The sequence below is a fragment of the Vicia villosa genome, linkage group LG1, assembly GCF_029867415.1.
Source record: "Vicia villosa cultivar HV-30 ecotype Madison, WI linkage group LG1, Vvil1.0, whole genome shotgun sequence".
NCBI lineage: Eukaryota > Viridiplantae > Streptophyta > Magnoliopsida > Fabales > Fabaceae > Vicia > Vicia villosa.
Window position 1 is genome coordinate 142660044 of NC_081180.1, and position 14777 is coordinate 142674820.

Here is a 14777-nt window from a genome sequence, read left to right on the forward strand (position 1 = left end):
TCTTCTTGTGGAAGTTTCCATAAGGTTTCTTCGATCCACCAGAAGATTCAGCAACATGAGTAACTTTCCCATTCTTGATTCCTTCTTCAAGTCTCTGACCAATGGTAACCAAGTCTGTGAAGTTCGAAGATACACTACCCATCATTTTCTCCCAAAAGAAAGGTGAGAGAGTGTCCATAAACATGCCAGTCAGTTCCTTTTCAGCTAAAGGTGGCTCCACTTGAGAAGCTAGCTCTCTCCAGCGTTGAGCTCACTCCTTGAAAGATTCTTTCTCTTTTTGAGACATGTTTTGCAGTTGTCGGCGATCAGGTGCCATGTCCAGATTATACTTATATTGCTTCATGAAAGCATCAGTCAGATCTTAGAAGCAGTGATTGCGACTCTTCTCAAGTCCCATATACCATTTCAGCGAAGCTCCACTCAAACTATCTTGAAAGCAATGGATAAGCAATTTATCATTCTGGGTATAAGCAGCCATCTTGCGATAGTACATGGTCAAATGGATTCTTGGGCAAGTGTTCCCTTTATATTTCTCAAACTCAGGAGTCTTGAATTTTGCGGGCATGACAAAGTCGGAAACCAAACACATATTCTCAGCAGCAACCCCAAAGTAATCATTTCCTTCCAAGGCTCTCAGGCGTTTTTCTAAAGTATGATACTGCTCTTTGACATCTTCAATGTCTCCAGCATCTCCTTGACTTCCATTTTGGGAACGGGCAGCTTGATATTCAAACAGAGGATTCACATAAGTAGGCTGAGCAACAGTGTGCACAATAGGCTGATATTCAGTGAAGACAGGAGCATGAAACATTGGATTTGAAGCTTGACCAATCACAAGTTGTGAAGATTGACCAATACCAGGAGTCTTCTCATAGGGGGGAATGTAACCAGGTGGCAAACCAAACTCAGGCCATGTAGAAGGTGGTTGTTGAGTAGGTTGAGGGTCAACATCAGCACTTGAGACTTCAACAATGACAGTCTTCTGAGGCGGTTCTCCTCTAGCAATCAAAACTTGCAGCATCTCAGTTAGCTTGGTCATGCCTGACTTCAACTCATCAATTTCCATCCTGACCTCTGCATTGTGTTGCTCTTGGTATTCCATTCTCAATCTAACGTTGGCTCTAGTTTCGTACTTGTGTGGAGGAATCAGCTTGACGGTAGACAGACAAACTCTGAAGATGGAGACAGACAAGGATAAGTTTTCTGGACAACCTAGATGTATGTATGCAAATGATGCATTTATTGTTGTCGCTTTTTATTTATTTGATTTTCAAGGAATTCAAGTTATTAATTTGTAAACATCAAAACATGAAGGAGGTAAATCCTATACTGGATCAAAGCTTTGATCAAGTTATCATCAAGATCAACCATCCATTTTGGTGGATTAGAGTTTTCACCTCATCGACACCCAAGATCCATTGAGTTTGATGAAACTTATGATGTTTACAAAGAAAGACCTATGAGTTCCTTGGAAATCAAATGAATGCATGGATGCATGGTTTATGCATCAATCACAATCAAGATCACACATGGCCGCACAAACAAAGTTCAAAGGTTCGACGTCACGAGCATGGAGTCAAAGTTAAGAACCACCCACAAAGGTATGTACTAGGGAATTTTGTACCTGCCGAACGGGTTCTACAAAGGTTCCCAGAGTTTTCAATCTTCTATCGGATACTACCGGCTCGCACAATTGCTCATGGGCGCCAATAATATGCCTAAAAAGACCTCGTCTGAGCGTAGCATCGCATGACAACAAGCTCAAATTGGTACTCGAACTTGTGTCTGCGCTACATCCTAAAAAGGCTTAGATGGGTTAAAAGGGTTCTAGGCCATTCAGCTTCTACGGACACTCACTATTGAAAGTAATAGCGTTCTTACGATAGTTCGTAACAACATCTACTACCTTCCACGAGGCCTCCACTGATTGGGGTTCCACCATATGATGCTCATGTTAAGGATTGCTCCTGACATGCAACTATTGGTCTTACCACCTCCTATCTCAAGTTACTCACCAAAGTCCGGGTTAGGACTTTATCTCATCACAGAGGAACCATCGAGCACCAAAAAGAAAAAAAAGAAAAAAAACAAACAAAGCACGCAATAATATATACAAATAAAACACACAGATAAACAAAAATAGGCTTAACACACTTAAAACTGGGTCCCCAGTGAAGTCGCCATTTTTTCTGTAGCGGGGAAAATCTGAGATCGAAGCCATTATATTGACTCGACTCAATATTTTAGTGAAAGTCGCCACCGCGCTTTATTGTTTCCAAAGGAAAAGGGAAAAGAACGAATAAAACCCAAAGTTTGTTTTTAAAACAAAAAAGAAGAGATCTTAGGTACGGGTGTTGTTTATACAAGGGGAAGGTTTTAAGCACCCCTCATATCTGTGGTACTCCACAAGAACCTTTTTGAAAATCTGTGTTGTGTGTGTGCTAAAAAAATGGTTTATTTTATTTTTAAAATAAGCTCGGCAAGACGTGAAGCCTTGTGCCTACATACCTCCTCGGTGCAATGGAGAAGTCAGAGCTAATGTAGTTCCGCTTAAAGGGAAAATGTTTTAAAAATGAATAAACACTTTATCGTCGTCGGAGAGAAATACTCAGCCATTGATCTTGAGCATGAGAACAAATGAGTTCTTTGCATCGCAAATGAAAGAAGGGCTCCAACTCGGATAAAATCAACGAGTATGCCACTAGCTCTCTCACGCGGAAAAGATCTCATTATATCAATCAATTTCAAAATCGTGGGGTATCGCTACTCGTTTCAACGATTAGTCGTGTCTAAACTTTTGAAGAAAAGGCCACTAAGGGCAAAAGATGTTTTTAGAGAAAGGTTTTGAAAAGATTGCAAACATAAGAAGGTTTTTGAAAAAGGGAGAAGATTTTGAAAATTAAAGAAGGGGAGGAGATGAAGAGGCTATCCTATTGCGTAAAATAAAAGCTAAGGAAAGAAACGGTCTAACCGAAATAAGAAGCCAACACTTGACATTGTGAGTCAAGGTAGATTTCCCATCCTTTGGAATATCAATACTAAACCAACATTATCACTTAGGGATCCAAATGAATTTATTATCTTAGCACCACTTTGCATTAAGCACATTAAAATTCTAACGAAAATCGGGCAGAGTAACGGCTGTTTTCGAGTAAAATCTTTATCTCAATGCCTTGGAATTAACCATCAAGGACTTTCAAGGAAATACCTGGATACACAAACAGACAACAATCCAATGCCAGACAGACAGAATAACAACAGAGTAATAATAGAACAAGGGTCCAGAGGTACTAAGTCCATAAGTCCAAATCTCCAAAATGCTAGGGATAGTAACCAATAGTCCAAAAGAGAGCCTTAAGTGTTTTTTTAGATTTTTGTTATTTATTAGTGTTTTAGCATAAAAGTAAAGTATGGTCCAAGTGGACAAAAAGAAAATGGCGGAAACATAAACATAGTGTCCAAATGGACAAAGAGAAAATAGCGGAATATAAATGTCCAAATGGACAAAGGAAAAATAGCGGAATGTAAATATGATGAAATGATAAAATAAAGCGATAAAGCGAGAAATATAAAGAGAGCAATATAATAAATTGCGGAAATTAAAGTTAGTTGTTAGATGTTAAAGATAACCATCTTGAAACTTGTCAAGTATGTTATCAAAGTTAGTAATGAAGATCGATGGTGAGTGAAGGATGTTCTCGGATTTAAATTCAATGGAAATTTATCAGAAGCTTGATAAAATCATAGCGACTACAAGATAAACCTCCATAAGTCTTAAATCAACCGCATACAATTCTCTTCCATATTTGATATTTTTTTATTCGGGACACGAAATATTGCGCTATGTTAAGCAGATCGCCAAGTGATTTATGTAGAAATCACCCTACAACGAGGCCGGTCAAAACTTTATGTGCTTATGCATGCGAGAGAAGTGATATGTAGATCACTCTCCGAAAGCAATACCGCACGAAAAGAAAATAGGTAACGATCTAGTCTTTACCAAGAATCCATAAGAATTCTCAAGGTGTTAAGACTTTCATCGATCAAAAGAAAAAAAAGGAGAAGATGAAAATAAAATGCATAAAGATAATCAACTCACACTATCATTAATATCATTCATCTAATATTATGGATTTGGTCCTTTCAAACCTATCAACATCCTAGATCCAATGATATTAATGAAGTGGAGGAAGAAGGAAGCCAAAACAAGCATAAAAAAGGCAAAAAACACATTTTGTCCCAGGGGAAATCGATTTCATGCAGGGGGAAATCGATTTCCATAGTGCAGGTTTTCAAACCTGGCGCAGAAACGGAATGGAAATCGATTTCCCTAAGGAGGAAATCGATTTCCTCTGTGCAGTTTTCAAAAAATCAGCATTAGGAAGCATAAAACTTGACTTAAGCAAACATACAAACACCTTATGATCACATATCAATTGGAGCACGAATTTTCCATCAATTCACCATCAAATAGGACCAATATAGCATCAAAGATGCATCACATACAAGCACAAAAGAATCACATTATGATGGATGAATAAGGGTGAAGAAAATTACCAAATCTTGAACAAAACTTAGATCTACTTCAAGAATCACCAACACAAATCTTGATCTCTCAACAATTGAAGAAAAAAGAGTGAAATGGATGGTGGTTTAGCTCAAAGTTTGTGAGGTTCAAGGTGTGACTCACAAACTTTATGAAAGAAAAAAGAGATTTGGTGAATTTGGTAGGGATGAGGAGAGAAATTGCAAGGGGTTTGTTGGCTTTCCAAGCTTGAGAAATGAATTTGCAAGAACTTTTTTGGCTATCAAAAGCTTCAGAAATGAGGGAGTAGAGACCTCTATTTATAGGATGGGAGCAAGAGTAGTGGTAGTTTGTTCTTTTTGCATTTGGTAATTAACTTGTGTTTAATTGGTGTTTAAATGGTATTTAAATGGTATTTATATGGTAAAATGAAAGGAATTAATTTTGATGAGGTGGAAAATTGGTGAAATAACAAAAATGATCAAAGAAAAAGGTGCCAAAATGATGTCAAGCTTCCCTCTCTATTATTTTTTGAATTTCGCCCCAAGGAAATCGATTTCCCCAAGAGCGAAATCGATTTCACACTGTTCCAGAAGAGAATTTGGCGCAAAATACACTAGGGAAATCGATTTACCCAGGAGGGAAATCGATTTCATGCTGTCCAGAATGTGATTTTGTTGAAAATTGCTGCAGGGAAATCGATTTACCCAGTAGGGAAATCGATTTTATCAGTCCAAAATATGAAAAATGCCTTGTTTATTGCATGTCTTGGCTTGGTACCTACAAAACAAAAGCCTGCAAAGAAACAAAGCAATATTTTTGGTATTTGGGTTAGTACAATATGCATACAAGATAAACAATCATTGGTGCTTGATGGTCCCTCTCATTGATGAGTTGAGTGCAACACCACAAACAAAAATTCCAAGTGAAGCTCTTGATTAATGATTGGGATATGAATGATATAGGACCTTAGGGTAAAAAATTGGGGTATGACAACTACGTTGAGATATTCGCCTGGTCCTATGAAGATATGCCTGGCCTTGACACGGACATTGTGGTTCATCGCCTGCCAATCAAAGAAGATAGCACTCCAGTTAAGCAGAAACTGCGGAGGAGTAGGCCCGATATGTCAAAGAAGATCAAAGACGAGGTTGAAAAGCAATTCAATGCTGGATTTCTGAAAGTTGTGAGTTATCCTCCTTGGATAGCTAACATCGTGCCTGTGCCTAAAAAAGACGGGAAAGTCAGAATGTGTGTAGACTACAGAGATCTGAATCGGGCAAGCCCCAAAGACGATTTCCCTTTACCTCACATCGATGTACTAGTTGACAATACTGCACAATGCAAGATATTCTCCTTTATGGATGGATACTCAGGGTACAATCAAATCAAGATGGCGCCTGAAGAAATGGAAAAAACAACCTTCACAACACCTTGGGGAACCTTTTGTTACAAAGTAATGCCCTTTGGTTTAAAGAATGCAGGAGCAACAGATCAGCGCGCAATGGTGGCGCTGTTCCATGATATGATTCATCAGGAGATAGAGGTTTATGTCGATGATATGATTGCAAAGTCCAACACCGAAGAAGAACATCTGGGTCATCTGCACAAGCTGTTTGACAGACTCAAGAAATACAGGTTGCGACTGAATCCGAACAAGTGTACCTTTGGAGTAAGATCCGGCAAACTCTTAGGTTTCATCGTCAGCAGCAAAGGTATTGAGGTTGATCCTGCCAAGGTCAAAGCCATTCAAGAAATGCCTATACCCCGTACCGAGAAACAAGTCAGAGGATTCTTGGGACGTCTGAATTACATAGCCAGATTTATTGCCCATATGACTACTACTTGTGTGCCGATCTTCAAACTGTTGAAGAAAGATCAAGTGGAAAGATGGAATGACAAATGCCAGTTAGCCTTTGATAAGATCAAAGAATATCTTCAAAAACCGCCAATCTTGTTACCACCAGTGGAAGGAAGACCTCTGATAATGTACCTAACAGTGTTAGAAGATTCAATGGGGTGTGTACTGGGGCAACATGACGAGTCCGGCCGAAAGGAGCATGCAATCTACTATCTTAGCAAAAAGTTTACCGATTGTGAAACAAGATACTCACTGCTCGATAAAACTTGTTGTGCCTTAGCATGGGCGGCTCGCCGACTAAGACAGTATATGCTAAACCATACCACTTTCCTAATCTCCAAAATGGATCCTATCAAGTATGTGTTCGAAAAACCTGCTCTCTCTGGAAGAATAGCAAGATGCAAATGATCTTAGTACACTTCACAAAAAGCAATCAAAGGAAGTGTGGTAGCTGATCATCTGGCTCATCAAGCAGTGGATGATTATCAAGCATTGAACTTTGACTTCCCAGATGAAGACATTATGCAAGTCACTGATTACGAGCAACCAGGACCGGAAGAAGGACCCAAGCCAGGATCCCGATGGACTATGGTTTTTGATGGAGCTTCTAATGCACTCGGCAATGGCATCAGAACTGTGATCATTTCCCCTGCAGGAGGTTATACACCATTCACTGCCAGGTTATGCTTCAACTGCACTAACAATATAGCCGAGTATGAAGCATGTATTCTGGGTCTCAAAGCTGCAATCGATCTAAGAATCAAGTTCCTGGAGGTCTACGGAGACTTGGCGCTTGTGATTTATCAAGTCAAAGAGGAATGGGACACGAAGCACCCGAATCTAATTCCTTACAAAGAATATGTGCTGAGTTTGATTCCTTACTTTGAAGAAATCACTTTTGAACATATCCCGCGCGAAGAAAATCAACTAGCTGATGCCTTAGCTACCATGTCATCCATGTTCAAAGTCAGGTGGGACAACGAGGCGCCGATGATCACCATTTACAGACAGGATGAACCAGCCTATTGCAATGAGATCAATGCCGAAGGAACGGAAGAAAAACCATGGTTCCATGAAGTAAAAAGATATCTCGAAACTCAGGAGTACCTTGAAGGGGCATCCATTAACGATAGAAAGTTTCTAAGAAGATTTGCTGCCAAATTCTTCCTAAGTAATGGAACCCTATACAAACGCAACCATGACTCGACTTTACTTCGTTGTGTAAACAAGAAGGAAGCAAAACAGATTATGGAAGACATACACGATGGTGCTTTTGGTACTCATTCAAGTGGACATACAATGGCTAAAAAGATCCTAAAAGCAGGTTATTATTGGTCTACCATGGAGACAGACTGCCATCATCACTCCAGAACCTGTCACAAATGCCAGATATATGTCGACAAAGTACATGTACCTCCGGTCCCATTAAACGCCCTGACGGCTCCTTGGCCTTTTGCAATGTGGGGTATTGATATGATCGGAGAAATCAAGCCTACTGCCTCCAACGGACATCGTTTTATCCTAGTCGCTATTGACTACTTCGCAAAATGGGTAGAAGCAGCTTCATTTGCTTCTGTCACAAAAAATGTTGTGACCCGATTTATCAAGCATAATCTCATTTGTTGGTATGGCATCCCTGAAAGGATCATCACAGACAATGGCACAAATTTAAACAACAGAATGATTACTGAACTCTGCACACATTTCCAGATCAAACATCATAATTCCTCTCCATATCGACCAAAGATGAATGGCGCAGTGGAAGCTGCCAACAAGAACATCAAGAAAATCATACAAAAGATGACAGTAACCTACAAAGACTGGCATGAGATGTTACCTTTTGCTCTTCATGGTTATCGCACATCAGCACGTACTTCAACAGGGGCGACTCCATTCTCCTTAGTCTATGGTATGGAGGCAGTTCTTCCAATTGAAACTCAGATTCCTTCCCTAAGGATTATGAAAGAAGCTGATCTAGACGAAGACAATTTGATTCAGACTCAGTTGGACCAAATAAACTTGATTGATGAGAAGAGGCTCGCAGCTATTTGTCATGGTCAGTTGTACCAAAAGCGTATGATCAAAGCCTTCAACAAGAAAGTCAAAAGTCAAGCATACCAAACTGGTGGTTTGGTTGTTAAACGCATCATCCTACCACAAGGTGACCACAGGGGCAAGTGGACTCCCACTTATGAGGGACCATTTGTAATCAAGAAAATATTCTCCGGCGGTGCCATGTTGCTTTCCACTATGGATGGCGAGGATTTCCCACACCCTGTAAATGCGGACATAGTCAAAAAGTACTTCGCTTAAAGAAAAGCTCGCTAAGTTGAAAACCTGAAAGGGCAACTTAGGCAAAAATGAGCGTCTCGGTGGATTGAAAACCTGAAAAGGCGATCCAGGCAAAAATTAGAGACTAAATAAATATTATCCCGGTAGGTTGAAAACCTGAAAAGGAAGCCTAGGCAAAAGTTAGGGAATAAAGCGTACAACTATGTTCCGTTCAGCTACCTACTCACCTTCAAGGTTCAACACATCAAAGGCACCGAGCAGTCTAATCACTTTCTTCCAACAAGTGAGGGATGAGATACTCAAAGACAGATTGGCAATAGCAGAATTGAAACTTGACTGGATTGTTTTCACATAGCTATCTCTCTTTATAAGTACTTTTCAAAGTTTTATGACAATTTCCTACTACTAGGATTTTTGTCTCCTTGTACTAATCCGCCTATTATGGCTCTTTTTCAAAAATCAATGCAGCACATGCTTAAAATCAACGTTTTCACTTTTTCTGTTTTGAATACGTAAACGTCCCAATGATAATTTTGAATGAACATATGCATTTGAATATGATTGATGTTTATAAGAAAAATAGGAATAGCATTCAGGTAGTGTCCCAATCATCTGGACATCATCCCGAAACCAGTTTCAGAGGAAAATTCCCCCAACAGAGACGTATTTCTCAGCAAATTCCTCTATGAGATTTTTCTCTCCAACAAAATGATTCGAGAAATCTTATTCCCCAGCAGGGCTGTTCAAGATCACTATCCCCAGAAGGTGTGGTCTCCACACCAAGGCTTGGTCAAATAGTGCATCGGAGGATTATGCATCTTTCTCATTCCCATTCAAGGGGCATCAAAGTCGGAACTTTCAAATTACCTCTCATCCCTAAGCGGTAGTCAAAGATCCTTCAACAGAGCACCCTGGTTCTCAAAGAAGGTCCCCAGCCGAGTATACTCGAGCAAGACGACAGAAATTATCAACGATCACAATGCCTTCATTTCCAAATGGCTAGCAGGGATTTATTTTCCCAAACAGAAGCTTGATACGCTCAAAACAGCATACATCATGCATCATACATCATACATCATACACATATTCATACACAACATATAATGTTTCATGACAGACGCATACATAACATGCATATTTCTCCTTTAGTTCGAGAATCTCATACATTACATGCATCATAACATTGCATGTCACTAACTTGATTTTTTTCCAGGTGGACGAATATCCTCAGCAAAGTTGTTCTTGATCACATACAGTGTTCCCCTGAATTCTATTCAGACAAACATTCCTCTCAGATATAATCAAGCCGAAGGTTCATTCTGAAGAGATCTCTCTTTCAAAATCACCTATCAACTCAAAAACAAGCAACATAGATCTAAGTCGATACCTCAGACGGTTCCACAACGATCTACCATCAAAGATCTAAAGCTGATACCTCAGACGGTTCCAGAACGATCTACCATCAAAGATCTAAAGCTGATACCTCAGACGGTTTCAGAAAGATCAACCTTCAAAGATCTAAAGCTGATACCTCAGACGGTTTCACAACGATCAATCTTCAAAGATCTAAAGCTGATACCTCAGACGGTTCCCCATAGATCAACTTTCAAAATCTAAAGCGGAAACTTTGGACAGTTCCGTAACGATCAGCCTCCCAGACTTAAAGCGGTAACCTTGGACGGTTCCGAAACGGTCAACGCAGAGGTTTTCAAATCCTTCATCAAGATATAATCAAAGGATTCATTCTGATGAGCAAACCATCAATACATTCAATAGATGGCATCTGAAAGCCCATCTCAGGTAAATGTTATGATCTGCCAACAACATCTCTCAGACAATAGTCAAATGCAATTTCCAACGTCACTTCGATGGAGGTAAGTGCAAATTTTCAGGGCATCTAAAATATTCAATCATCTTCTACCTTCAGATTCCAAACAGTTTCTTCAGGTTTAAGAATATTGAATAGGGGCAACTGTTATACCCCAAAATTTGCCCGCATCTTTTTTCAGAAAGTAGGCAACAGACTTCTGTCTAAAAATTGAGAGTTTCATATAATCTTGGATTTTATTTCATAAATATCCTGATTTTATGAATACTCGGTTTTCAGAATTTTTCTTATACAGTATTTTGGTTCGCTGTTGAATTTATTCTTACGCAAACGCCAATTACTGTTTATCATTTCACACACGCTGTTTATTTGAGATTTATTTGCAGATAAATAGTACTGACGCAATTGGTAAAGAATTAAATCTTTTTGCAGGCGCAGAGTCCGGGGATTCAGACTGTACTGGTAACAAGTAAATTATTATTAGTTTTTGTTTCCCACTAATTTTTGTACTATATTCTATTATTTTCAAAAAAATCTTTTCCTTTCTTTTCAAATCTCTTTCTTTCAAAATCAAATCCTAACTTTATTCTATATATCTCTTCTTTCAAATCCTACTACCACTCAAATTTTCCTTTTTTGTACGAAATCACTTCATTCCCCAACGTCTCTATCCTTCTTTTCACTCTATAAATACCTCTCATTTTGTCCATAAAATCTCACATCAAATTCTAACTCATCTCTCAAATTTCTACTTCATATTCATTCTCTCTTCTTCCCCGGCAAAAATGGCGAAGCGGATGGAAACGTGTTTTCTTATGGTCATCACCGTCGTGGTGGTAATCATGTCCTTCTTCTGTCTGCATAATCCTGAAAAATGTGGACCTGGGTTGTTTACACTCCCAATCATCTATATGTTATTATTTGTAGCATGGGTTATTAATCGTCATTCTTAAAGTTTGTCGTATCTTTTATTTTTTAATGTACTGTTTATTTGTCGCACTGTTCATTAAATTATGTAATATTCGTACTGTCAGTATTAAATGTCGTACTGTTGTTTAATTATTAAGATAATATTTTGTGTGTTTTCTGCCAGTTAAATATTTATTTTTCTGTGCATTAAATGTTTTTCAGGGTTATTATCGATAATTTTGCTCGCATACAGTATATATTATTTATTTAGTATGTCTGTGTTTTTCTAACAACTCATGTAAATAAATTTCCACCATTAACACAATCAAAAAAACAAAAAGAAAAATTCACTTTAACTGCTACATTAATACCTGAACAGTCAGTTGACAGTCAGACCCGCTGACAGTGCAATTCTCCGTGTTTTGTACCATCAATCAAGTTCAACTTTTGCATTTCAAAATTCCAAGATTTTTGTTCTAGAAGTCTTCTGAATATCACATGATTAGCAGAGACTCATCACTGCACAAAAATCAGGTACGCTTAACTGTCTCCTATACAAACAGTCCCTAACTAGGGTTTCTTGTTTTTTTTTCAAGAGAACAAGTTTTTGAGACCTCAAATGGATTTCATGGACCTCCATATATCTCAAAGTACCACCATACAAATTTTCAAACTTCAATTCGCTCAGACGCACAGTCAGCAGCTCAAACAGTCAACAGACGACCCGTTTGACCAAAAAAGTCAACAGACAGTCAAAAATGAAATTTTTTGTCAACATCCATATCTTGTCAAAAGATTCATCATTTGATCATTGGTTGATCATAATTCATCAAGGAAAGATCAAAAATCAACAAAACCCTAAGTTTCAAAATTAGGGTTTTCTCCTAAAATGTCAACTGAACTTTGACTGGTCATAACTCTCTCATCCTTCATCCAAAAAATTCAAACCAAAGCTCATTTTGAAGGAAATTCAATTATATTTCAAATGCAATTGGTCCCATGGTCATTAGATTCACCATTTGAAAAATATGAACCAAGACATTACAGGTCATTTTCAAAGTCAACAAAAAGTGGTTTTTTGTCAAAGGCCATAACATCAAGATAACTTCTCCAAATGAAAAAAAGTTTCCAAAGTGGCTTGTAGAGGACATCTTGAGGTTTCCAAAAAGTACAAGAACTCCTTCATATGATAAAAATTGAGGGATTTGTGCCTTGTTGAAGTTGGCCTTTTTTTGGGAAAATGCATGAAATCAACATTGATCAAAAATGTTTTTTTTCCAAAAGAGACCAAATTTCCATGATCCAAACATGTTTCTAACAATGCTAAGGGCCTCCCATGATCAACCAAAGGCGCATAACATTTTATTTCTTTTTTTGGTTTAATTTTATTACATTTAAGTTGAAGACGAAGGCGTGGCGCCATCTGATTGGCCAGTTTGAAAAAGCGCGCGTTTTGTCTTATTCTCGGATCTGATGCTTCGCTGACTAGACTATTGCCATGCGCCACACGTCCTTGTCCATTAGATCATTTTAATTCTCTTATCTAACGCTCCTTGTCTTGCAGGTTCACCATAGACCCTAGGGGTTTGCCACACATGATTATTGTTTTATATATTTTCTATTTTATTTTATTTTCTTTACAAAATTAATTTAAAATAGTTTAAAAAATAAAAAAAATATATAATAAAAATATTTTTAGGTTTCTAAAATAATCTATTAATTTTTTACATAAAAAATATTTTATTTTTCTTAATAATTAAAATATTTTGCTTAATTAATTAGTATATATTTATATATTTGCTTCTTAATTATTTCAACCAATCAAAAAATCAGAAAAAAATTGTTCTTTATATTAAATTTAGTTTATATATTATAGACTAATTTTGCACATATTTAGTATAATTTTCTCTTTAAGTTTTAATTATTTGTATAATTATTTGTATAATTATATATTATTTAACTTAATAGTTTTCAAATCAATTTCAAAAACTCCAAAAAAACTAGTTTTGTTTTAAAATTAATTGACAAGTATTTTGAACATATTTTAAACTTAATTTTTAGGTTTAAATTTTATTTCTACCTTTTTCTCATTCTAATTAAATTAATGATGCATTAATTCTAATTAAAATCAATCAACAAAAAAATCCAAAAATATTTCTTTTATCTTATTGCAATTTAAATTCCTAGATAAAGTGAATAGGTTGTCAAATTCATGTAAATAGCGTAGTTTACATTTCCCGCACAATCGATGTAATAGCGTAGATTTACTTTCCGCATTTTACATTCCACATTTTAATTCCAGCACATATAAAACTACGTGTATGTCAAGAATAGAAACTGAAGCGTTAGATTACTAACTTCAAAGATAAAATATCTGAATCAAAACACAATCACATTTGCACCTCTTAGGGTAATCCCTCTTTTACTCTTTTCAAAATCAAAATCAAATTCTACTGTTTCAAATGCAAAAAATTGAACTTTCGTTTACATCCGGTGAAAGGAGAATTTTCTAAAGGAAATAGGAAAAGACCTTATAACTTAGGGTAGACCTCCTAATTTGCTTGCTCAAATCAAAACAAACAAATGTCTCATATACCGTTGTTTTTCAAAATAAAACTTTCAAAAAAGACCATACTTGGTATATATCCAAACAAGGATCATTACGAAGTTAACGTTCTTTCTTTCAAAACATCTTTCGAAAGATAAAACATTTTGTATACATCCGCACAAGGATCATTACAAAATCAATTTACAAAGGTATTTTTGAAACCATATACAAGCATTTCAAGGCAAGAGAAAAATGATTCAAAATAAGTGAGCTAAGCAATCTAAGAGCCCATGGATAACCATTGATACAAAAGGTGCTAACACCTTCCCTTTGTATAACCAACCCCCTTACCCAGAATTTCTTAAAGGTCTTTTTCTGTTTCTTTTATAAACCTTTCCTTAATTGGATAAAATAAAAGTCGGTGGCGACTCTCTGATTTTTCAAAAACACAAAAGCAAAGAGAAGAGTGTCAGTTCGTATATCTCTCCACGAGAGGTACGGTAAAAAACCGAGGGCGACACCATGACACTTTTGTCATTTATTTTGTCATATACACAAATTTTATGTCATTCTTCATTTGCTAACCTTTTGAATTTGAAGTTTTACTTCCACTTAATTATAATAATAAATTGTGATTTATTGCAACTTCTTTTCAGCCACACTCATTCAACCAATAATAAAAAGCACATTTCCATTAATTTTACTCTATATGCAAAATCATTGTCAAAAAATAATTTTTAAATGTTATAATTTCTATACATAATCACAATATTATAATAAAATTTTAAAAAAACTACGTTATTAAGTATAATTT